The following is a 26,021-nucleotide window of genomic DNA, read 5'->3' as shown; positions in this document are numbered from 1 at the left end:
AACAAGATTTGTCTCTTGCAACGTTTTAACACCAACTCAAGTTTTTTCGAGACAATCATCAAAGATGTACCAACAGAAAAATCATCCATGAGACTTCAAGGAATTTGACCCACCACTGTCAGAAAATATCGATAACATGCACCTTTGAACGGTGCCATGACAGAAAGGCAAATCAGTGCCAAAACTGAATGTAAACGTGGTCTTTCTGGTCTTCGGGGGCACTGGTACTGTTGGTTATATCCGGAATAGGCCATCCAGAAAACATAAGAAAGCTTGCCCCTGCGAGTTTTCTAGGATTTGTTCAATAAAGGGGATCGGGAAATGATCTTTCCTAGTGGCTAGGTTAAGCTTCCTATAGTCTCATGCAAACTCTCCATCCTGTGGGAGTACGGTAGGAATTCGCTCACCTTTCATTTTCAACAACAAGTGAGGCCACTCTTCTGTACAACATGGGTTGACTCACCCATTGGCTGTCGGATATAGGGTAAATGATACCCGCATCAAGCCATTTGATCACCTTTTTCTTCACTACATCCTTCATGTTCGGTGTTCCCCTTCTTTGAGCTTCATGCACCGGTTTAGATTCTCCTCACAAAATATGCGATGCATGCACAAAGAAGGGCAGATCCCTCGCAACATTCGCTATAGCCTGACCAACCGATTGCTTCCTTATGTACTTACAAGACCGCCACTAATCTCTCCTCTTGCTCACTATCTAAGTTGGCGGCAATGATCCGGTAGTTCTTGTGTGGTCTAGGAAAACATATCTTAGAGTATCAGCAAGGCTTTCCAACTCAATACATTTTTCTCCGTTGTGTCGTCTGTGTTGTTGGCAGACTCACTATGTTTGCCCTCTTGGTCGCTAGAGCAAAGGTGTAAGTTTCTACTTGTTGTTCAGGTCGACGCCTAGAGTGGGCGACCTAGCATATACGCACTAACCTCCTGAATCTCAGACACACACTCAACTAGATATTCCTCAACAATGGATTCATAATAGTGTAAATTGCATCATCACATAACATCGGTGGGGCATGAGCCTCCACTAACTGTCAATAGCATCAACCATGAAACACTCGTTACGCCTCAACGCATTGGTCCTAACCCAGCTAACACATTAAGTCTCAATTTCCTATTCCAAAAGACACTTCCATCTCTCCAGATCTACAGTTAATGCAAGCATTTGCCGGAGCTAGAAAGGTCTCCCTAAAATAATCGGTGGCATACTTCCACTGCTCGATAACTCCATGTCTAAGACAGAAAATCCACCGTAAAATTAGTTCCTCAACCTTAACTAACACGTCCTCAATTAGCCTAGCATTTTTTGACCGATCGTCAGCAACTGTAGTATGACTTGCATTCGACTTGAGCTCACCTAAGTTAACTGTTCAACACGGAATGGTATAAATATTCACGCTCGCCTCCTAAGTCTAAGATGGCTCTAGTCAATCTTGACATTACCTATCACACAAAAAAATATCAGCTCCAGATCCTTAACTTCTGGGGGAATGCGGTTTGAGACAACGCACTTACATTTTCCGTTAAGTATGTAATTCTTAGGTGTTGGGAGATTTTCATTTCCCTCTTTTGCGTGCACAGTCTTTGAGGATTTTGCATACGCAGGTATTTGTTCTGTGCCGCTAATCTAGGTGGAAGTTTTAATCTGCACCTGCTTAAACAACTCAATCATTTCATCCATGCCTAGCGCTTTTCTGAGTCTGGGGTACATTTGGGGGCTCTAAGCACTGAGGAAGGGTGCTCTCGTATGTACGTGCAGGGGATGGTTCACCTCCCCAACTTTTTTCCTTACCCGTCTCTGAACACTCACTCAACAGAGCTCACTCTCACCTCTTTGCTGGTCCCACCTAACTTTCCTCGTGCTCTACCCTGGAACTTTTACTTCCCTCCTCCACAGGCTCTAATTCTCTCGACGCTTCTCTTGGTCACATCCATAGACTCTTATCTCACGCCTCCCTTGTTCCTTTAGCTGTCTTGTTTCGGAAACCCCTCTCTGCTGAAAGAACCACTAGGGTTACCTATGACTGACTAGGAATTGGCCTTGTTCCTCCTATTGACTGCTTCGGCTATTTGACCAATCTGGTCTCTAGCTTACTAATGTTTTGGGAATGGGAATGTAAGTTGGGTATTCTGCTCTAAATCCTGGAACCTAGCATTCATGTCGCTTTTTGTTCATGCCTGTTTTGAGCCTTTGAGCCATCATTGATTCTAGTGAAACTAGACACTGGAGTAGGCTGCTGAATGGGAGGTGAACCTGGTGGATGGGTGGTTGGATTGAAGGTTGCTACCTCTATAATTGCCTGCGGATGTAAGATTGTTTCTCTATGGCATGTTATTAGGGACATTCTGAGTGGTTGTGGCTTCCATGAAAAATAGGGTGTTTTACGCCACCCAGGATTGTATGTTTCGAGTACGATCGCTCCTCTTTGGAACCTTGTGACAACTTGCACTTGCTGCCTCAAAAGGGTCGAGCAGGTTCCTCAACCGGATGGTCAAGAGTGGAGTGCATGGCAAAAACCCTGATTCGCCTTCTGAGATGATTGTGTGTAGAGGGTTGCCCTTGTATAATACAAACTGGTCAAATCGGTGGGCCACACCTCTAACTTGGAACTACTTGTCATCTAACCGTGACACTCAGAAATATCCGCCACCCTTCTTATGGCTGCTTCTGAGATAGCATTCTAGACGCAGAAATGTGGTGCATTGAATTCTCACTTAAGGTCTCAAAGAGTTGCCATACTCATTCTCGTCCTTGTGCATAAATGTTCTCCACAAGAGGCGTCTACCATATTCCTATGCCTCATCTGTTAGTCCGTCATAGAACACTACAACTAATTGCCACCTAGACTGCATTTATGGGACACTTCCAAGCATTTCCTTCAAACGTTCCCAACCTCAAAAATTCCTCGCCATTCAAGTTGAGCGAAAACTATGAATGGCTGTCGTATGCGGTTGGTTTTTACCAATGGGATACTTTTTTAGGAATCTTGTTGCATTTGGGTCCAAGAGGTAATGCCCTGCTACCAAAGAATTGAGCCACTGTTTGGCTCGATCCTAAGTGAAAATGGGAACAAAATTAGCGCACGACATCTTCATTCACATGTTGAAGTCTAACTGTGGAGCAAACCTCTAAAAATTCTCTAAGTGTTGTATGGCTCCTATTTAATTCCATATAATTGCACATTGGATGACACTAGTTTTGATCTCAAGTGTGGTTTCTGGACATTGGGGATATGATACATGAGTCTTACTGAAGGTTAGGTGTGGGTGCGAAATGTTGGCTAAGGGGCACATATGCGGGTTCATCCTGGTCAGCCATCCTAGTTGCTTGTTTTCTATTCTTTTTACAAGTGCTTTCATTTCAAGATTCAAAGGTATTAACTCTTCGTTAAAGACCTCTAGTTTGTCATTCATCAACCAAACCACAAAATGCTCAACAGCAACGCAGCAAACAATGTCAAAAGAAAATAACTAAATGCAAAACCTAAGAAACATTTTACTAAGCACACGAAACAAAACTAAAAAAAAAATCTAAATCTAACGAACTAATTACTCAATGAAATTTCCCAAACAAAATGTTTAATCAAAACTAAATTTATCAAGGCAACTCATAAAAATTTAATACTAAGGACAAAAATTAAATCCTAGGAATAAAGAAAAATCAAGGTTAAGAGAATTTCACAATCGGGACGTGCAGATCTTCATGCTCACGACACGCTGAACGTTTTCCCAATTGCAATTTTCCTGTAAAACAAAACAAACACAATGAACTATTCCATGAAAATAAAATAAAGCAAAGAAAAAATGAACTTACGTCACAACAACCTAAAAAGAAAATAATTAACTAAAATGCAAAGAGACAAACTAAACGGGACACAAATATTAAACATTCACCCAAACAAATAATCACAAGAAAGAAATAACACAACAAAACAACAAAAAACAAAAGATTAAATAAACCTAGATAAAAACTAATAACTACCCAAACACAAAGTCAAAAGCACGTTGCTCCCCGTGTCAACGCGCCAAAATTTGTTAGACGATTCGTGCACGTCACGTCTAAAAATTAAACCTAAATACCTGGAGTACGTAGACAGGATCGAATCCCGACAGGGACGACTACAACCTACGTAATTTTAAGTAGCCGAAAATGAAATTGACAATGGATTAAGAACTAAAAGACTAAATGCAAATATGAAATAGTGGCAATTAACTAATAAAGAGTTTATAATAAAAATGTTGCCGCGTTCCGGTTTTTGGTTGCGACACGATGACCCGCCTCCCAATTCTCCTCCACCCTCTACGATCCCCTAAACCACAAGGCAGGTAAATCATGAAATGGTTTCCCGACACTCTAGGTATTATCTCTTTCCTGTCTAACCCGATCACTCAAGTTCGATTGGCTAAAGACTATCTTGAACGTCGATAAACGCTACAAGGCAATACCACTAGTGGTACGGCGATCAACAAATACAATTCGTCAACACGTAATATACCAATCAACCAACTTCACATAAATCGCAACAATGTGAAATTAATTAAATCCAACACAACTCAATTACAATCGATGCGAAGTAATGTAAGCCAATATTCATCATTTATTATTTCAAACCACACGTTATCCTTCACACAGTTCTATGAATCAACATTAAATCACAATGGACAACAATATTACATCACAATTATCCCAATACATATTAAAGTATCGAATCAATCATGAACAAACAATATAATCGCGAAGCACAATACTACCAAATGTCCTATAATCGGGCTCATCCAACTAGTCGAGAGCTTATGAGAGATTCTCGTCTCCCGCTGGTAGGTCAATCCCTCTCGCCGTTGCCGCTACCCAACGGACTTAGGTCCGCTATGATGTGATGCGAGGCCGAAGCGGTGGAAACGAGCTGACCATGGCGGCGAGGAGGTAACCGACAGCGATATGGTGCGAAAAAGGGGCGAAACGACCAGACGACAGCCCAATAACGACACACCGCGGTTCGCGTGTCCCGGAAACCGTTAATTTTCCGGCGGGTCTCCGAAAAACGGTGGCGGAAATGGATCCGAAGGTACCGATGGAAATCTCTGGTGGATCGGGGAGTTTCATATCAGGTCCCGGGGAGTGAGAATTCGCCGAAAGGAGCAGGATCTGCCTGGAATCATGAAGAGTCGCGCGGCTAATCACGGATTCCGGCGGTTTTCTCCGCGGCGGCTGAAGCTAGGAAGTGTGATCCGGCTGTGTGGGAAGGAGAGATCTACCCTTGGGGAGCTGAAACGTCACCGGAAAATGGCCAACATACTGGCCGGGGAAGACGAAGATTCGCGGTGGAGAACGAAGCGCTCGCGGCGTGGTGGTTCTCGGTGGTTTTGGTTTTGCCGTGGTGGTTTGCCGTGTGCTTTGACGATGATGATCGGGGTCGAGGAAGATGAAGGCGTCGCCCGAGGTCGCCGGAATGGAAGATAAGCGTCGCCGGACAAGTGAGATGAACAGTCCCCCCCTTGACGCGATCTGCATCATTTTTCTTTTATCCACATATTGCAAAATTTCATGTTTAGTCCCTGCAAATTTAAAGTGACAAAATCCCCCCATAAAAACATGACATTTTAACCCCCTAAAGCGCAGCATAAATGAGACAAATCACCCTTAATCCATAAACCACAACCTCATATCACTCATATATTTTCCAAAATCATTCCAAACACGTTAAATTCATAAGAAAAATATAAGGAAGCGATTTCTGGAATTAATTGATAAATTCTGTTAATTGTCTCAATATACTTCACTTTAATCACAAATGGGGTATTTTTTATACCAAAACTAGAGTCACTTCATGACTCTAAACCCTACATCCTAGTATAGAACAAAACGTGCTTCTGTAGATGAGAAATCCTGCTTATTTATGGCATAAACGTTTAGGCCATAATCAAAAGAAGAATGCAAGATTAGTAAGAATGAAGTTTAACCAAATTTGGTTTTTTACTGATCTTGCCATTTGTGTGATTGTATTAGGGAACACAACACATCCACAAATAAAGCAAGCAACTAGAGCACAAGCCTCCTTGAACTATACACACAAATATATGTGGTCCGTTTGACGTACCTTCTTTTATGGTGGGAAAGTTTTTCCTCACTTGTAGATGACTTTTCACCTTATGGATATGGTCTATTTGTTGTGTGAGAAATCCAATCTGTTAATATCCTGAGGTATTCATTACTGAGTTGAAGGCAATTGATATGAAAGGTGAAAGTAGTTCGATCAGATAGAGTTGTGAAGATTATGGTAGATACATGATTCTGACAGTGTCCAGGTCCATTTGCTAAACCTTGAAAAGTCGGGGCATATGTGCTCAATACACAATGCCAAGGACACCGCAACAAATGGTGTTGTAGAAAGTGTAATCGTATGTTAATGGATCATGGTTATGATTATGTTGAGTACTCCTCATTACCCTTATCATTGTGGATAATGCAATTAAGATTTGTGTTCTTTTAACTCTATTACTCTAGAACGAGGATTCCTATGATACCCCATATACAAAAGAACATCTTTTTGCATGACTATGGAGTTAAGGAAACCCAGTTTGTGGGGCACCTCACTAATGTGTTGGGGGTTGCCGGCCAAAAGTCAAATCATAATCCACATGAAAGAAACTGGATTCAAGAGGTCAGTGGATTTTTATTGTTATCTATAAAAATCTAAGGGGTATCGTTTTACTATCCTAATCTAGTACGAGACTAGTTGAAATTAGAAATGCAAGGTTCATTAAAGAATGGTGAACTAGTGGGAGTGTGAACCACGTAAAGTGGATATCAAAGAGTCAAGGTACAGGTTCCTGCACCTAGCTTCTATTGAGGTTTGTGTTGTGTATTGTCAGAACTTTCTGATACAATCAAGAATAATAATAATTGAGCAACATTCATAATAAGTAACAATCAATGAACATGTAATGGATGAACCACATGAAGTATAAAATGAACACACAAGAAGTGACTTAGGAAGATTCCAACAAAGGAGATTTGCCATTACTAATGATAATATGGTTATCTTCAGAAGTCACAATTGATTTGGAATGGAAGCAGTCCATTTCGTTTTCACAAGCCTTCAAAGTGATAATTCTGCAAAGTGGTTAGACCGCATGAAGAAGAGTTAAAATCAATAAACAACAACGAAGTCTGGGATTTAGTAGTATTGCGTGAGTTGTAGAACTTCAGGTGATAATGGGTCATAGACCAAACGCGACTCTAATGGCAGTATTGAATGTACAAGACCAGACTTGTTGCTAAAGGTTTTACTCAGAAAGATGGTTGTTGCTTACAACGATGCTTTCACTAGTTTTCCTCCAAGGACTCTTTTAGAATTATTATGGCAATGGTACCCATTATAATCTAGAGCTCATCAAAATGGTGTGAAAAACTGTCTTTTCTGAATGGGAATTTAGAAGAAGAAGTGTACATGGAACAACCTGATGGTCTTCAATTAAGGGAGCACACATGGTGTGTACATTAAAGGATGTAAGAAGATAAATATATGTGACTGAGACACAAGCGTCCTAGGTAGTGGGTACCCTTAAGTCTCATACTACCATTGCCACTTTCAGATTTAAGGAAAACACGGTTGAATCAGTTATATACTGAAGGTAATGGGAGCACAATTGTACTTCTAATTCTATATGTTGATGAAATCTTGCTTGCTACTATGATCTTGGTATGATGTATGAAACCAAGAAGTTTCTCTCTAAGAACTTTGAGTGAAGGAATATGGGTGAGGCACTCCATGTGATGGAATTGAACTAATTCATGATAATCACAAGGATGAGGGGGATTGTCTAAAAAGTTATATCAATAAAGTCTAAGAGATACAATATGGATAGTCTCTGCGAGTCCAGTTCCAATTTAGAAGGTGATAAGTTGAGCTAAAGCACATGCCAACAGATTGAATTGGAATGTAAGCCAATGGAGCATATTCCTTATGCATCTGTTTCGAAAGTTTAATGTATGCTCAGACATGTACCGACCAAACTTAGTTTTGTGTTGGCTTACTGGGTAGATATCAGTAGTAATCTTGGAATGGATCATTGGTGAGCTGCAAAGAAGTGTTGAGATATTTACAAGGGACAAAGGATCACTGCTACTTACGGAGATTTGATTAGCTCGAGTAATTGGATATTCAGATTCGATTTTCGCTGGTTATGTAGACATCCAAACATCCACATTTGGGTACGATTTATGTTAGCTGGAAGAGCAATTTCGTGTGGAAAGGGTGAAGCATTCTGTCATTGTTGCTTCCACTATGGAGGCTGAATTTGTTGCATGCTTTGAGCCACAATTCAGGAATTATGGCTGCAGAATTTTATTTCAAGCTTGGGATTGTCGAAAGTATTGCCAGGCACTGAAAATTTATTGGTGATAATGCCGCAACAGTTTTTCTTCTCTATAAAAACAACAAATATTCAAAGTGCAAACATTGAATTGAATATTTTGCGTTAAAGAAAAGTTCAAACAACAGAGAGTGACTATTGAGCATATCAACACAAATTTTAATGATACAGATCACTGACTAAAGGGTTGTCACCTAAGACCTATAGTGAGCACATTGAGAGGATGATATTATTCCCATCATGACTGATTTATGATGTGTTGTATATGTTTCTTTGTTTACATTGGCTCCTCATGTTTTGGACGCTCCGAGCTCTTGATGTGTTGTTTCTGATTTATAAAAATTATTTTGTTGGGCGTGTTCTTTGTATCGATGTTGTTTGTATACATAAATGATAAGGATGACAGAATATGTCCTTGATAAGGACATTGTTGTTGACCATTAAGAATCATATAGATTATTCTGGGTATAGAATTTAATGTGATACTGAAGGGATTGTGTTAATTCAATAACATACGACCGCCATATCCTTATGAGTTCCTTGCTTAATAATATTTATATGCTTGACCATTTTAGAAATAGCCTTTTTGGTAAATTATTATTGTTTACACATTATGTATTATTTCAAACTATAATTTTATTTTTTCATGGACCACGTGGGAGAATGTTAGAAATATTTACATTTCTCATAAGGTGGTCCATGTATTAACTTTATGATTAGTTGTTTTGAAATAATTAATTAACTGAAGGCATGATGGTCATTACCTTTGATGAGAGGTTCTGTAGTTAATTAAATAACTACAAGTTTCGGAGTTTTTGAACTGCCATAAAAAGAGGTCTTCTCTCTCTATTCCCAATTAATTCATTACATATATTTTTCTTTTCATCAAAAAAGAGATTGACTAAATAAAGAAATAGAGATGCGCGGCCGGTCACGCCAGGGACCCTATGCCCCGGCCGTCCCTTACCCTCTCTGAGGCCCATCCCCGGCCCGTCCCCGCAGGCAGGGATTTTTCCTCATGACGTCCCCCGCCCGCAGGGACAAATTATGACCATCCCTGTCCTAGCCCGATAATCGGGCTTCGCGAGGAATTTTATCCCCTGCTGTAAATTAAAATTTTTCGTAAAGTTAATTATATTTTAATTGTGAAAAACAGTATTGCAATAAAGTATTTATTTAACAATTTGAACTGTTTAATTTCAGTAGTTAATTAACTTAATCATTAAAAAGACATATTTCAGGTAAGAAATATAAAGTCTACCAATTTCTTGTAAAATTTAAATTAGATTTAAAAACAAATTAATATTATAATTGTAATATGGTGAATAACAATTCTTGGCAAAAATGGGAACATCCTCATGGATTTCAAGCAATCAATGTAATATTCATTCATGATACATTGCACAAGTATGCGCTAGCGCCCCTGCAACCCTCGTCGGCTCACCGGGGAGTAGGACCCCCCGATTGTGTTTGCGTTGCCCATTTTGGTTTGGTCAGAAGACGTCCTTGCATATTCTTCTTGATTTCAGTGATCAATCGATAGTCACTGGCTTTTGGAATATGATACAGAGAGAAGGAGAGGATTAAGCTCATTACATAAAAAAAAAAAAAAAAAAGATATGGAATGCCCCTCAAACATAAAAGTTCAAGTAATTGAGTGTGAGAGTCAATGAATCAAAATTTCATGTTTGGTTCAGAAGGGATTGGAAATTTTTGGATGAATGACGATAATCTACTTCATTAAGTAGTATTATTATCGATGATCGAAAACTTAAGATCTTAAATACTATTGAAATTCAGGAACTGCAGGGAGGGCCATTGATGATTGGAAAAAGCCAGGCCCATTTCTGAAAGTTAAATGTTTGATTACTGCAGCTGGAGTTACTCAGACAACTCCAACATGAATTAATACAATAATTATATTAAATCTTAACATAATTTATAGGCATAAATGCTTAGTTATTCAATTGTATGGAGGCTTAGGTTTAGTTAGCCATGTTAATTAATTAATTTTTATGAAATTAACATTACTAAATTCAATCTTAACATAATTTAACAGGTAAATTGGTGAATTAATTCTAAACACTATCTCCACACTACAACTAGTAATAGTCCTATTTGTGAAAGGGACGATCCCCTATTTGATTAAGTTTAAATCATATTTATCGATCAATTAATTATTATAAGGATAATTGAATTTGTGTAATTTGTAAGTCTTTAATCATTATATATATTCTTATATTGTTTTGTAATTGTAATAATTTAATTAAATTTAGTTTTTGGGCCATGTCCCCATGTATTATTTACTTGTGAATTTCACAAAGTAATAATACATATATTTAATTTTAAACTCTCTCATTTAGATTATTTTTCTATAAATTTAATACAAACATAAGAAATATATAAAATTATATATCTAATTTAGATACATTACTTAAAATTAGTGATTTAAACTTTATTTTCTATATTCTCGCAAAGGAACCAAAAAAAAAAAAAAAAATCTCAAAAAAGCGAGCAACCGCGGCTTCACGGGGCCATGGGCCGGGGCAGGGTAGGGATTGAACTATCCCTACCTCAGCCCATCCCTGATGCGGGACACACGTAGGACCATCTTCGGCCCTATCCCCATTTTTTTGGGGGATTCCTGGCTCATTCGGGACTGGGTCGGGACGGATCCTCATGGGCCGGGCAAAAGCCCACTCTAATAAAGAAACAAAGGGAGAGATATATAGTTGTCTCTTTCACAATCTCATTAAGATTACACATGATTCAGGTATGCTTATGTTTTTTTATAAATAGTGAAAATGCATCAAATTTCTTTCTCATTTTGGGTTTAAGATTATGCAATTTTAGGGCATAGAAATATGATTATATGTTGATTCTTTCCATTCATGGAATTATAAAATGCTATTAAGATAGTTGTTTTACATGCAATCCTTGTACCCTCGAGGAAGACTTAAATTGTAGTAAAACATTCACCCATCTTCCTCGCTTAAGATTCTTTAGCCGTTAAAGCTCAATTGTCCAAATCTACAGTGCCAAGTTGCACCATGTCTCTACTTGTATAAAACAAGCAGATGCTTGGTTAGATATACATGCAGTATGACATTGATTCGAGACATCTTTGGCTCTATGATTAAGCTCTCTCGGGATCGAAACACCTTACACTTTCCAGTTGAAACGAATGGCAAGCCCTTTTCTTGCAATGTGCCCAATATTAAGCAAATTGTTCTTTAGAGCTCGACCACATAAATACTTTTGTGATGATCTATGTATTCCATCACCATAGTAGTACATTACCCTTTCCTAGTATGGCCATCTTGAGTTGTTCCCTAGCCCCACAGAATCTTTGAAGTTTCATCAAAATCCCGAATTATTCCTTCTTCCCACACATATGATGTTTACATCCCGAGCAGAACCACATCATCTTCTCATTTGCCTTGTCCATATCCATGTACGCCACCAACCACATTTCTTCTTCAGTCTCTGCATAGTGGACCTCTTTCTCGTTGCTTGGACATTCCCATTGAAATGTCCTAGCTTGTGACAATATGTTTAACGTGTTTGTATCTATGACTCCTCAATGGAACACCAACATGGCAAACTTCGGAGTCATGGATCTCAATTTTTTTTCAACGATAGTAGTATCTCCCTTATCTCTCCCATTTGCTTTCTCGTTGTTAGCTATGTGTAGATCCGAGCAAATACTCATTCCAGACTCTCCTACCTGCATGTGGAGAGTTCAAACGCGTTCTAGAGAGCTTGCAAGTGTGTCATGCTTAACTCGAGTTGTACCTTAATTTTTGCTTCAAAGAGTCCCATGATTTTCTTCTTGTATCTTTGTTTACAATGTCTCCAGTATCGAACGATCTAGTGCTTGAAAGAGATAGTTCTTTGCTTTTCAGATTTTTCAACTTCTGATCTTCAATGTTGTTTTTTTGGGCATCCGTGAGAACAACCACCTTCTGCTGTTGTAGAATCACATTCCCACGAGCCCCAGTACTCCAGTGATGGCAAGAAATTTCCATGATCATTGCCCAATGATCATAGTGCCCATCAAATTTTGGAACTATTGGCTGAACAATGACCTCTTTGACATCACTGCGACTACTGCACACGTAGAGACTGCAGCTTCTAATTTAACCAGGCCCTGCGACTGTGGCTTCAAAACCAGACGTTAGAACCAAAACAAAAGACTTACAAAGGATATAAACTTAAAAAAATTCATTTTTATTGAAGAACAAACTAGGTTACTGTCAGAACAAACAAATGAGAAATCATGCCACGTCTAACAACTCCTAATAATGTGGTAAGATTAATCCAAACTATATCTCAGCCCTTGACAAAGGTACTTATTGTCTCATTATCTATGCAATGTCTTTCCATCAAAGGCAACTGTCATAGTTATCTATTTATTAAATTACATTTTATAAGGAAACTGCAGGACCAATATATAATTTTAATTAAATTAAAATTCTACATATGTCCTTCCATTCATTCCAGCCAAGCGGAGTGGTGAACTATGCTCCGATCATCAAAACCGTATTTTTACACAACTTACAAATTGCAAAATATGATGAAACTTTATTCTTTTGCAGGAGCTAAACACGTGAGTGTCTCCAAATATCGCAATATTTTTTGGTTGAATTACACTTTGATTCTCCTTCTTTTATATTCTCAATCAAAATATTGTTTTTTTTTTTTTTTTTTTTTAATCATGAATTGCAGACGGCATAAGTTATAGTAGATAAAGATGTTCCACAACAACTGCATTAGGGAGTTTTTGATTACATAATAGTGTCAGTATCAGGTTAAGAGCAATATCTTGGCCACACACAATAAGGGGAAAGATCTTTTTTTTTTAATCGAAGTATCTGGACTCGTTTATGGCTATTTCGATTAATCTTCGAAGTCAATTAACATTTTATAAACTCAAAAATCAGGAAAACCATAATATTATTGTGATAAGTAATCTAAAATTTAAAACCCAAGAATTCAAAAAAAGGAAGACGTTATCTATCAAACCAACCCTTTGGTTAAGATTCGTAGCATCGCCATACATTTCTTCGTTATAGAGATTTTATCGTGTTCCCTACCACATCAATTAAATATATTGAACTCTAATCTCTACAATACTTATTGGATCCAATCAAATTTAATTGCTCTTAATGAACGTGATGATATTATTTTTTTGGTTCGTTATCTAACAGGCAGGTGAATATAAACATTACACGTGTAATATTGAAGTGGTCACTGGTGGAACTGTAACAAATTCCTGTGGAAGCGTCCATATATCAAAGTGAAACAAGATAATTTGTATTGATTAACTGATTACATCACTATGGCAATGGGCGCTTCAAGCCAAATTTATTCTCTGCATGCTCTTCTTCCTCAACCCCAAACCCCATTCCTCGAACCGTTCAAAAACCATTAGAATTGCAACTTGTTGTGCTCATCATGTCATTCAAGCTCAAGCCGAGACAATGAGGACCAAGAAGAAGCTCAAACCAAGCTTCTTCCAGCAATTCGCCATAAATTGGTCTTCGAAAATAATTCACCAAGAGAGAGGTTTCCATGGCAGACACAGAAAAAGAACAAGAACCAAGAAACTAGAGATAGAGGAAGAGGAAGAGAATTAAGAATTGAAAACCCCGCAGTCTTTTGGTGTTGCAGAAACGTGATGTGGCGTCATCAGTGAGTGTCCCGGTGAGTTCTGCTTTGCCAGAAGTTTGTTTCAGCTCCCTGGGTCATGGAAATTATTCTCACGTAAAATCTAACGAATGGTACTAAAATGAAGAAAATGTTGAGTGTCTCTTGTAAGTAATGCTGTTAAGAAGTCAATAAATGGATATGAAGTTAAATGGGTTGAAGAAATAAAATTGATGATAGAATTGAGGAAAAACGTATGAGTTTCCAAGTACAAGCCAAAAACAGTTGTCGGGGGTTTAAACGGCGCCACTTCTGTGAACGAAGGCCTAAAGGAGAGTGGAGAAATTGTAGTTCAAATAGGGCACCATGGAGGAGAGATACGGATAACGAGGGAGATAAAGGAAGAACAACACGAGATGGCGGAGAGAATGATCCCTGAGCACGAATGCGGAGACTTAGAAATGTTTCTTTGAGAATGCTGAGAGGATCAAAGTCAGAGCGCTGGGATTACGCAGTGCATTTGGTAGTATTCTGAGAGTGAAGGTCGATGAGTTGTGAAACTAAAGTTCGAAGAGCTCATTCGCTTAACAGAAGAGGACTCATGAAGATTTTGGAGTCAGCGTTGGCAATTGCCATTTTAATGTTTTCGTTTGTTTGTTAGGTGTTTGTCAAATTGATAGACTTGATTGTTTCTTGAATGTGTTTCAGCTTGTCAGAGGAGAACTGGGTTTGGTTATATGACAGGCAGCTCGTGGTTTTGTTCAGGGGATGGCCTACAAACTTCCTTGTGACAACCATTTACAAAACAAAATCAGATGCTTAGCTCAATAATGTTGTGAGTAATTTGATGCATAATGCAGGAGAGACAATTTGGTTGGGTCTGCGGAATCATTTATCCCTTCTGCAAAGTATTTGGAAATCTTTCTGAGGAAGAACTTATGGACTTAACCGAATTCAACTATTTTTTAGATAAGCTGGGTACGCGGTTTACAGATTGGCCTGGCAGTGGCCGTTGCCTGTAAGAAGACTTTGCTTCCTCCTGTGGTTCCTGGATATTACCACCATTCAGACTTCTCCCTTATGGCATAAGGCAGTCTTAAGAGATAATGAGGTGACGACGTTTCGTAGGCTTGCAAGAAAAATGCCTCCACATTTTGCCCTTGGTATGTCAATCTATTGTATATGATTGTAATGTTCAGCAATTGTGCATTCTTAGGGCTTTCTTTTTATTTAATTTTCCTAGGAAGGAACAGACAACTACAAGGCCTAGCTCAGGCAATGGTAAAGCTATGAAAAGAATGCTTTGCAAAGATAGCAATAAAACGTGGTGTACTGAATACAAGTAATGAGAGGATGGCAGAGAACTCAAGTGTGAATCTGACGCATGTATTGCCTTTTGAATGTAGAGCATTTAAAATAAATTTCTTAATTTTTGCTATGCTCAATGAGAAAAATGTGAAGTGTCAAGTTTTATACAGCAGAGTTGCTTTAATTAAATTCATTGTCTACTCATCCCAGTGACTATATTTTAAGAGCTTGGATTGAATTTTCTTCTTAGCAGCTTTCCTGTTGCAACTGTCTATAATTCTTAGTGCTATGTTTTGGCTCGTGCACCAGAAATTGACTGGGGGAACACTACTTTCCAGAAACAAGGATTACATTGTCTTTTATAGCGATATGACATTTAGATTATAAATTCAGACAATAATAATATCTAGATCATGAAATCCTCCCAGAATCCAGACCTCATTAGGTGTATTTTGAAGTCATATTTACTATAATCAATACAACATGCTAACATAAAAAAATCAATCCATGAAATAAAAATGCTCTTAAAGGCTCCTAAAATTGCACTTTTAGTTATAGCATATCCCTAGGATTGGATGACAACTGACGCAAAATGCTTAGAAGAACTTTGAAATATCTACTAAACCATGAAACAGTTTTCCCTACTAGAAGAAACTCCAACTTTCTACTTTAAAAATACAAACTATTAAGTTCATCAAGAGAACACTATAACACAAGTTAAATTTCAGCCCTACCTGCAATGTTTGTACCATATCAATAGCAAACCATAGCAAATTTATAAGAGTTTGGTAAAGTCAAGAAAACTAAATGCCAATATCAAACAAATGCACACACCAACATAATTACAGGTCAAAAGATGATAGAGAAATGCAATGAGACTCAAATAAATAATAAAAGCACGGCATATGGATCAGTTACGGAAAAACATACTTTATACCAATTCAATGGTAAGACATTTATATATCGATAATTGAAAGATGATCAACTTACATATACTCTCTCACTTGTTCATTAATCCACCATTTCTCGGTGCTCCAACGAGTGTCATGAAATAATTGTATAGGACTGATAGATTTCCCAAGTTGTGCGCCTTAACAGTTCATATTGTCATTGACTATAAATTGAAATAAAATTAGTAAACAGAAAAACAAAGTTATATATTTGTATGGTGAATCATATTATAACTTTTCCTTTGTGCTGGATAAGGTTTCTTGGAACCACCGTGGTGTGTTATACCTCAGCTTCGATCGGTTTCTCAGAATAAGTTTTTGACCGTGCCTTAACACCACAAATTTATATTAAATACAATACATATATAATAACATTAAAAGCCATGTTGACCTTACCTGAAACTTTTCACTAGAAAAAAGGTCACAAAGATATATCCACGCCATGAATTTCTTGGTTGTTTGTACTTTATACAAGTCAAGACCTGAACAGCAAATGGAGAACCATAAGATAAGGAAATCTTGTAATTAAATTAAATATAAACAAATTTATGTTATATACATATTTATATTTCATTTATAAATCCCTGGAAGTATTCTGTTCAGGGATTTAAAAAAAGAAAAGGGACCAATGGTGATATCTTGTTTATTCATCTACTATATTGTTATTGATTCAAACTTTACACAAACTTTCTGCAACATTCCCCTCTCTGTTGTTCACCCAGTTTTTGCCAAGGTTATATTCATATAGAAAGAGCGATTCCAATCCATGAATCAAAGTTCAGTTGGGAGTCCCGTCTGTCTCCAGGTAGCATACCCTCCAGCCATTCAGTAATGCGGTAAAACCCTGAAGTTGAAAACCAAAAGCCATTAGCCAGATTAAATTAAAGTAATTCAATCCTAACATCGAGCGAATTGGATCTTTGCTTTAAAGGTAGTAAAACACACTTGATGTTGAAACTGAGCAATTATGATGTTTACATTATCTCTATTATGTAGAAATTATTGCTTGAATGAATCCTTAAAAACCAAGTTTAAGCTTTGAAGCCATGATGTGCTTACCGCAGCTAAAAGATCGTAGCAGCCATGAGAGACCTTTTCCCAAGTTCACACCTCTGTACAACAAGATTACATTATATTTTCCATGTTCAATGGCAACTGAAAGAGAGTTCAAGATAGTAGAATAAAAGAAATTAGTTATAGGAGGTAGAACCCCACAACTGAAATAATTTTCAACAAGCTCTGATACCAATTGAAAGATTTAATTCCTTTACTAAGTGAATTAAACCTAGGCAGAATGGTTTGCTATGTTGATTTTAGAGTCCTTTGAACATAACATAAAGCAATAAAAATAAACCAAATTAAACACACCAAGAGTTTTTACATAGTTTCAGCACCATGCCTAAGACATATGAACCTGATTCAAACAAAGAAATCTCAAGGAATTTTCAGAGTAATATCAGAGGAATAATTAGGCTTCAAAGAATTGAATTGGAGGAGACGAATATATAGAAAACTTGAGCTTTAATGCAGGGAACAAGTGACAAGAATACTTTATTGCATTCACCTTATATAAGTTTATTCCAATATCAGATGCCACCTATCAAAGATAAAAACTTTCCACACATTGAATATAAAAATGACAAGTGTTATGAACGCACAAAATATTTCAAAAGAGAATAAAATACTCATGCATTCTAGAAGATAACACGTGTTACCCAATAAATCTGTCAGATGCGTTGTGATCACTCTGACTTGGAGGTGCTCTTCTGATATAGCAGATAACAACATAATAGAAGGTGTCACTTTTCACACAAGGTCATCCCTGGAAATTTAAACAAAATGATTATGCAAAATCAAGATGAGTGTTCATACCATGACTTGTGTTACACCAAAGAATCATAAGTTGACAAAATAACTTACATCTTCTTTCATACAAATAGAAGCATATACATAGAAAAGATAATAACAAAATTTGATTAAGATTACAGTATACATTTCTAATAAATTATAAAAACTAAATATAGAGAATTAAAAGTTCACAATATTTATTCTCTATTTTGATTTAAAAATAATGTTATTCTTATTTATTCGAGAAACTAATTTAAATTAAATAGTATGTTGTAGAGATTTAAGAGAGTGGATGTTGAAGTCTAAATAGTATAATAACAGAATTGAAATGTCATTATAATATATATATATAATTATATATTATATATATAATATCTACAAAATCATCTTTGGCTTGACGAGGCCAATAACGAAAAAACATGTCACGATCTAAGGCTTTAGCCTAATTTCAGTTGAGTCTATGCTTAAATTTACCTTGTGAATTGCCCACTCATGAATTGGGCCATCCTCAAGTCAAGCTAAACTGGGTTTCGGCCCACTGCCTACAATAGTCCTAATAGGAAATTAGAATCTAACTCTATTCCTCTTCTATTAAGTTCCCGAATCTTACTCAACTAGTTAATATAACCTGATAAGGACAGAAAATATCTTTCTTTCCTGATAGGGATTTTCTCTCAAAGTAAAGTTAGTGTCTTGCTAGTTCCAACCCCTTGGGTTCACTATATAAATAGAGGTCTACCCTCTCATAATTCATTCAATATCCAATATTCAATACTCAAAATCCACCTCCTTACTCCTAAATCTTACTCCCAAGAATTCTACACACTTCAGGCCTCCGATAATATTTTTTTCCCTAATCTCATTAAATTGTCTTTTTCACTTTGCTGACTTGAGTGTCGAAGTGCCTGCGGCAAACACCACCCTGGTGTTTTTCGTAAGCTTCATACTTCTTTTCATGTGTGCAGGTCTACGGATTGTCAGTGGCCTCCAACCTCACAGGATCAGACCTTATTTTAGTAACAGTAGATTTTTTTGCATCTATAGTTTGGCGCCTACCATGGGCCTTGACAATCATCTGCCAACGATGACTTGCAACAGAGGAGACATGGAACTCCCTTCGACTGACATCGTTAATAAAAGATTTCATACAATAAGAAAGTTTTTCTATACTTTTCTTCATTTTAAATTCATTAGAAGTATCTAGGAATCATCCATGTTTGGAAGTTATTCATGCACTGCCTTTTAACTATCTAGGAATCATTCATGCACTGCCTTAAACATTGCTTATATTTGGGACTCTATGTGCACCGTGCTGCTAATTGCCTCTTTGGAGGTATTTCGTGTTTAAATATCTCAGTGTGTCTTGGGCATGTTTTAGAATGCTTTAAACCTCTTTCCAGAACTAACTTTTGAGCCAAAATCCTAAAATCTTTTCCTTCCCTCCACTCGGTGCCTTGGCATGTGATATTGAATTGCAACGCCGAGTAGAACCACCTCCGTTATCAAGGCAATGGCCACTGTCATCTCTTTCATCATCACAAATGTGCATCTATCTCCAACTACTTCTCAATGTTTGGCCTCCAGCACTAATTTTTTTTAACTGTCATAAGTGTTTAGTATTTTGTTTTACATGATTGCATCTTATATCTTATGAAGTGACATCTTACATATATGCTAAATCACATATACTTGCATTTAACAATTTTATTCTTTATGGATTTTTGTATTACTGTTATCTTAATATTCCTAATTTGATAGTTAATAGTAGTTACGCTAATGGGAATTAGTGTGCTTCCTTAATCCTTTGCCATGACCATTCTATGTACCACCACCATTATCATGTTGATAATTCATGCTGCCTACTCATGACATGTGTGCTACTATCCCCAACAACTTCAATGTTGATTGTGATAGCCTTAGGCACCAATTTCTTTAAACTGCAGTAACTGTTACATCTCACACCTTCATTCATCCTCCATTCAACTTATACACCTCTAGTCGGCTCTCCCAAGAGACCACACTCCTTTCCACTATTATTCCTACACACCTCACAAAGCTATTCGAAACTCCCCCATGTCCATAACTCAAAATCAATTTTTTATTCTCTACTATCACTGACGTTCTCCCAAATAAATGCACCACATCGATGTTCAATGCAAGTCTTGCAAGGATTATGTCAAGAAAATACCAAGGTCAAGAAGAACTTACCACATCCCCTCCTCCAACAGAAAACCCAAAATCTTCTTGGTATATCCCGAGTATATAGACACCTAGATGGAAATAGAGTTCACTATCTGCGAAAGCTTATGCTTGCCAAGCGCAAATGGTGACCCATGTCCCATATCCAACATCAACTTTATAGAAGGAAAATCTACACAGTTAATGAGGTGAGGTGCTGGAGTAGTAAATAACATACCACATCTCCACCCATATGCAGTTTGACTCTACCAGATAGCTTAACACCGCCACCACCACTTGAACCATTTGGTTCATCATGTTCAGGCATCACAATGTGGGGTAGCTGCAACCTCTTCACCTTCAGCCATGTTCACCTCAGCTCGTCATGGGTGACATTTCTAAATGTTAGCCAAAGGGGATAATGAAACCCAAGGACCTTCTCACATGACATGGCTGTGTAGATCAAAGATGGTGTCGGGCGGTTGAAAAGAAACCTCCAATCGCCACCACTTGTTTCCATTATATACTCCAGTATGACTTGAAACGTACACATAGTCTTGGCCTCTACCAAAGCAAGCTCACATAATAGAATAGCCTGATTGTTTACTAAAAAATCTACTGATCCAGTTCCAACCAATTTGCAACAACAAAACAACAATATATGCCCTAAACTCAAGCTTAGATTCGGCCAAAACACTAGGGAGCAATGTCACACTTACTTGCAATTTTGGGTTAAGACAAGAATGAACTCTCCAAGCATAAAGGAATTCTCCACCAACTTGAATTGATTCACCACCAAATCTCCTTGCCAAGACTTGGATAAAGAAATCACAATAAGAACACAAAGTTCTCTCAATGGTTAACCAAGTTTTTGATATTTTATGAACTACTTTTACAAGAGAATAGTTGGCCTTTATATAGGCAATTACAAGGTTAAAAGAGTAATCAACAATACAATACAAGAAATGAAATTAATAAATATTACCCAAAACTACAAGCCTTCCATTCAAAATTAAGGCCATACCCATTTAATGCAAAAAGAACATGATTCCCTAATTCTAGGGTTCATGTCTTTAACCACCCCATTAGTTGAAAAACTCACTATATTAGCCCAAAACTTGATCATGATCCTAATCAGTTTACTAAAAAGGGTGTAAGAGATTGGGCCTTGAAGATCTTGCAAATGGATCCAATAAGGGTTCAAGTGGACTTTCCCCTTTGGAATGAGAATTGGGCCGAATGGGTCACCTTCAACACTTGGGCTCTCTCTTGTGGACTTGAGCTTCCTTTGTTGGGCTTGGACTTGGAATGGTTTGGGCCGAAGTGCTTGGGCTCTCTCTCTCCCCTTGGAACTTGCTTGGGCCGATCTCCTCCAAGTGCTTCCCCATTCTACAATCCCAGTGTTTTAGGACTTGGAATGAAACTCTTTGATTCACCGAATTAGCAAGTGTTTTAGGACTTGTAATTCCTTGTCCCCTCATGTTACAAGTGTTTTAGGACTTGTAAACATATCATCTACATTCGGCACCACACGTTCAATCAAACTTGAACTCAAAAAGGATCACCCTGCACAGTTTGGCGGATACAAATTGAAACTAGAAGAGTAAAAATTTCTGGATGCTTCATCATCACAGATTAGAACTTGATTTTGAACAAGGGTGATTCAGGTTAACAAACTTACCATTCAACATACTCCCACCACCCATCCTCAACATTCCACTTGGCTCTCCAAAGTTTTTTTCCACCAGTAACCACCACAATCCCCTCAAACGTCCATACGACTCCACTCGGTTAATGCCTTTCAAAAAAACTCACTCATCTCCTCCATGAGCTTTGGAGGATCACCCAAATTCGCTCAGCCCGACAAATGCGTAATACCATGTCGTTTTACCACGAAGAGCCAAGACAGCACTCACTCAGCCTTGTCTCCTAAATTAGAAACATTGTCCCCTCTTAGTTTAGCCTAAATTCAACAATCTTCACAGCTCCAACCCATTTCAAAACAGCGAATACCCAATTTGCAATCGGCTCCAATAAGCACCAGCTTCTCAAAGATACACTGTCGTTAAAAGATCTCACCTTTGCTCTCCCAAAACAAACGAGGGACCTTGCTCCACTCGTCCTGTCAAAGAATGCTCAAGCTCAAACTTCTAACATAAACTCGGTTTCACAGTTCGAGTCAAGTCGAGTGAGGCCAGATGAAGAACCTCTCATTAAGGAATCCCTTCATCAGAGAACCCACTCTCCCTCAATACTTTCTTCAAGACGCATAAGTCAACCTAGGATTCCAATTAGAAGCAAATCAAAAAACGTCAACCCACAAACGTAGAAACTCTCAAGCGACCACTACGAATGTTTTGAAAACAAGCCTTTCATTTGTCCATAGACCATTGCCACTGCCACTGCTACCGCAATACTGTTGCTATTACTTGTGTTGTAGATAACAATGCAAGATTTTATTGCATGATTAAGTGTATAATCTATAATAGATATTAAGATTGTAATCAATATATATTAAGATAAATCTATAAAATATGAAGTTAGATCATTCATTTCCTAGATTAGATTATTTGTTTCTTAAGAGTTTTTTATTTTCCTATATATGATGTATAATTATTAATACTAAATGAAAATCACAACCAGTTTCTCTATTTTCACATGATATCAGAGCAATTCTAGGTTGTTTCTCAATTTCATTTTCTTTTTCTCTGCCCAAGTGAGCATTATTTATGGTCCCCCTAGAGATTGGCCTTTTTTTTTCTCACCGCCTGCTTAGGATCCCTGAAGTCTAGTCACTAGAGGAGCACGCGTGAGTCTCACGTGCCACCTTTTACATCTGCGATAGTCTTCACGCGCAGGCACAGGGGGCACTTGTGGCGGAGGACAATGCTCCGATCACCCTTCCCAATTTTGCCTTGATATTTTTGGCAGTCTGTGTGATAAGTTCCTCAATATCTCAAGGTGGTCAGATCATTTTATTGATTTCTGTTGGTATCAGATTTCATTCCTTGAAGAGTTTTTTTGTCTATTTGTGTTGAGGTCAATTTGTTGATTTTCGTCTGTAAGTTGTGTTGGCTATTGTGTTGAGATCAATTTTTCGTCTTCTTACCATGGCTAATAAGCTCTATAACTGATATGTTCCTATAATTTCAAAAATTATGGAACATAACTTAATGGGTCTGATAACTATTTTGATTGGAGTAAGACAATTTGTTTCTACCTATGAAGCATTGGTAAAGATGATCATCTCACAAAAAAGATCCATCTGAAGATATTCAAAGTAAACTGATTGAGAGAGGATGCTTGGTTGTTCTAGCAGATACAAACTCCATCACAGTGAGATACTTGGTTTAATTAATCATTGTGAATATGTGAAAGAGTTGATGGACTATCTAGATTTTTTGTATTCTGGGAAAGGCATATCCTTCTCGTAATTTTGATGTATATAAAGCCTTTTATCAACTGGAACAAGTAGTCTCTACGACCTACTTTATGGACTTAAAAGGATATAGAAGACTTAACGTCCTTTTACCAGTGAGTGCTGATGTGAAGTTCAACAAGCTCAACGTGAGAAAATGGCGATTATGAGTTTCCTAACTAGACTCCTTTATGAGTTTGAATCTACTAAATCTCAGGTTCTCGTTCGTTCTAAGACCACTTCCCTCCAAGACGTATTTACTAGGGTTCTTCGTACAGAAAACCCTCCATCTATTTAGTCGTAGTGCTTTTGTAAGTCAGAATAATGACACTCAGAATTTCAATAACAGAGCAATAATAGAGAGGGGGTTTGAATAATCGTGATATTGGAGTCAGGAGGGATTGTGTGCTACTACTGTCATGACTCAGTCATACAAAGCGCACAGTTAGAAGTTGAAAAATAAGGTCCAGAAAACTCAGTTAGAGCATGTTTTGCTATTGATACTTCTGAGAGAGACCGTTTGATTTCAGCTGATGAGTTTGCCAAGTTTTCTCTCAGTATCAAAATCATTGAAGTTCTCATCTACTTCCATCATCGCTCTCGCCAGGTGAGGTAAACCAAATACATGTCTTATTTCCTCATCCTCTAAATGAGACATTGATTCTAGTGCCACAAATCTATGACAGGTACCCTAGTCTCTTTTCAACATATCAGTCATAATTCCTCGTTTAATGTTACTTTAGCTGATGGGTCAACTTCTTGCTCTTGGTTGTGGTCTGTTAACCTTACTCCCATTAATTTCCCAATCCTCTATATGACTCTACACAATTCGCTTTTTATTTAAGACTCTACACAATTTGCTTTTTATTTATTTCTGTGAGTACACTCGCTTGTGCTCTTAAATGTTGCATCTCATTTTTCTCTGATCATGTCTTGTTTCCGGATCTTATGACTAGGCAGATTATTGGTAAAGGACATGAATCTTGAAGGCTTTCATCCTTGACACACAGTGCCCAGAACCATTGCATGTTCCAGTATTTTGACCCCTTTTGAGGTGCATGTTGGTTAGGACATCCTCTTTACCATTGTTAAAGAAACTATGTCCCAGTTTAATCATTTATCTTCGTTAGATTGTGAGTCAAGTCAATTTGCCAAACACCACTGTCTTCCTTCAAGTCCAAGAGTCAATAAACGAGCTAGTGTCCCTTTTGAATTAGTTCATTTAGATGTTTGGGGTTTGTGTTATATTATGTCTAAACCTGGATTTAAATATTTTGTTACCTTTGTTGATGACAACTCTCAGTAACTTGGCTTTATTTATGAAAATCGTTCTGAGTTGTTTTCTCATTTTGTGCTTTTTGTGCTGAAGTTAAACTCAATTTATACTTCTGTCCAGACATTAAGAAACGATATGCCAAAGAATACTTTTCGGTTCTTTTCAGTCTTATATGAGTTAGTATGGCTTCTTCATCAATCCTCTTGCGTTGACCCACTGTCACAAAATGGAGTAGCCGAGAGAGAAAATAGGCACCTTCTTGAAACCGCCCAAGCTCTATTATTTCAAATACAAGTTCCTAAATATTTTTGGTTGAAGCAGTTTTCCACGGCCTTTTTCTAATTAACCACATGCCTTCGTCTATTTGAATGGTTCCACTCCTTACAGTGTCTTCTTCCCATCAAGCCTTTGTTTCTATTGCACCAAAGATATTTGTAGTACTTGTTTTGTTCGTGATGTTCGACCCAGCTAACCAAGTTAGATCCCAAATCTCTTAAATTTTTTTTTCTAGGTTACTCTCGCCTTCAGAAAGGATATTGATGCTATTGTCCTAGTCTTAATAGATATCTGGTGTCGCTTGATGTTACTTTCTTAAAACACCATTTTTTCCTACTTCGTCTACCTATACAAGTCAGGGGAGGACGATACTAATCCACTTGCACATCCATACTAGGCTACTCTTCATTTGAGGCTTCCCCACCTACTGTCCTTGCTCTGACACACCACCTCCTGTCCTTCCAACTACCACCAATTCGCATTGTCTATTCTCGTCAATAGGAACCCTCCTATACTAGTCCCTTCACCGTTAGATCCACTCTCCAATGATCCCGATACTTGTGTTCCTCATCAGGAAGACCTTTAGAGTTCATGCCCTGCCCAAGGCTCTTCGTCGTTGGATCCAACCTTGAGTGATCTTGATCTTTCTATTACTCTTCGGAAGGTAAATGTCAGTGTACTTATCCTATCTCTTCCATTTGTTTCTTATGATCACCTATCCTCTTTT

This window comes from Pistacia vera, unplaced genomic scaffold, assembly GCF_008641045.1.
Source record: "Pistacia vera cultivar Batoury unplaced genomic scaffold, PisVer_v2 Contig387, whole genome shotgun sequence".
Taxonomy (NCBI): Eukaryota; Viridiplantae; Streptophyta; class Magnoliopsida; order Sapindales; family Anacardiaceae; genus Pistacia; species Pistacia vera.
Note: the sequence above shows the minus strand (reverse complement) of the source record.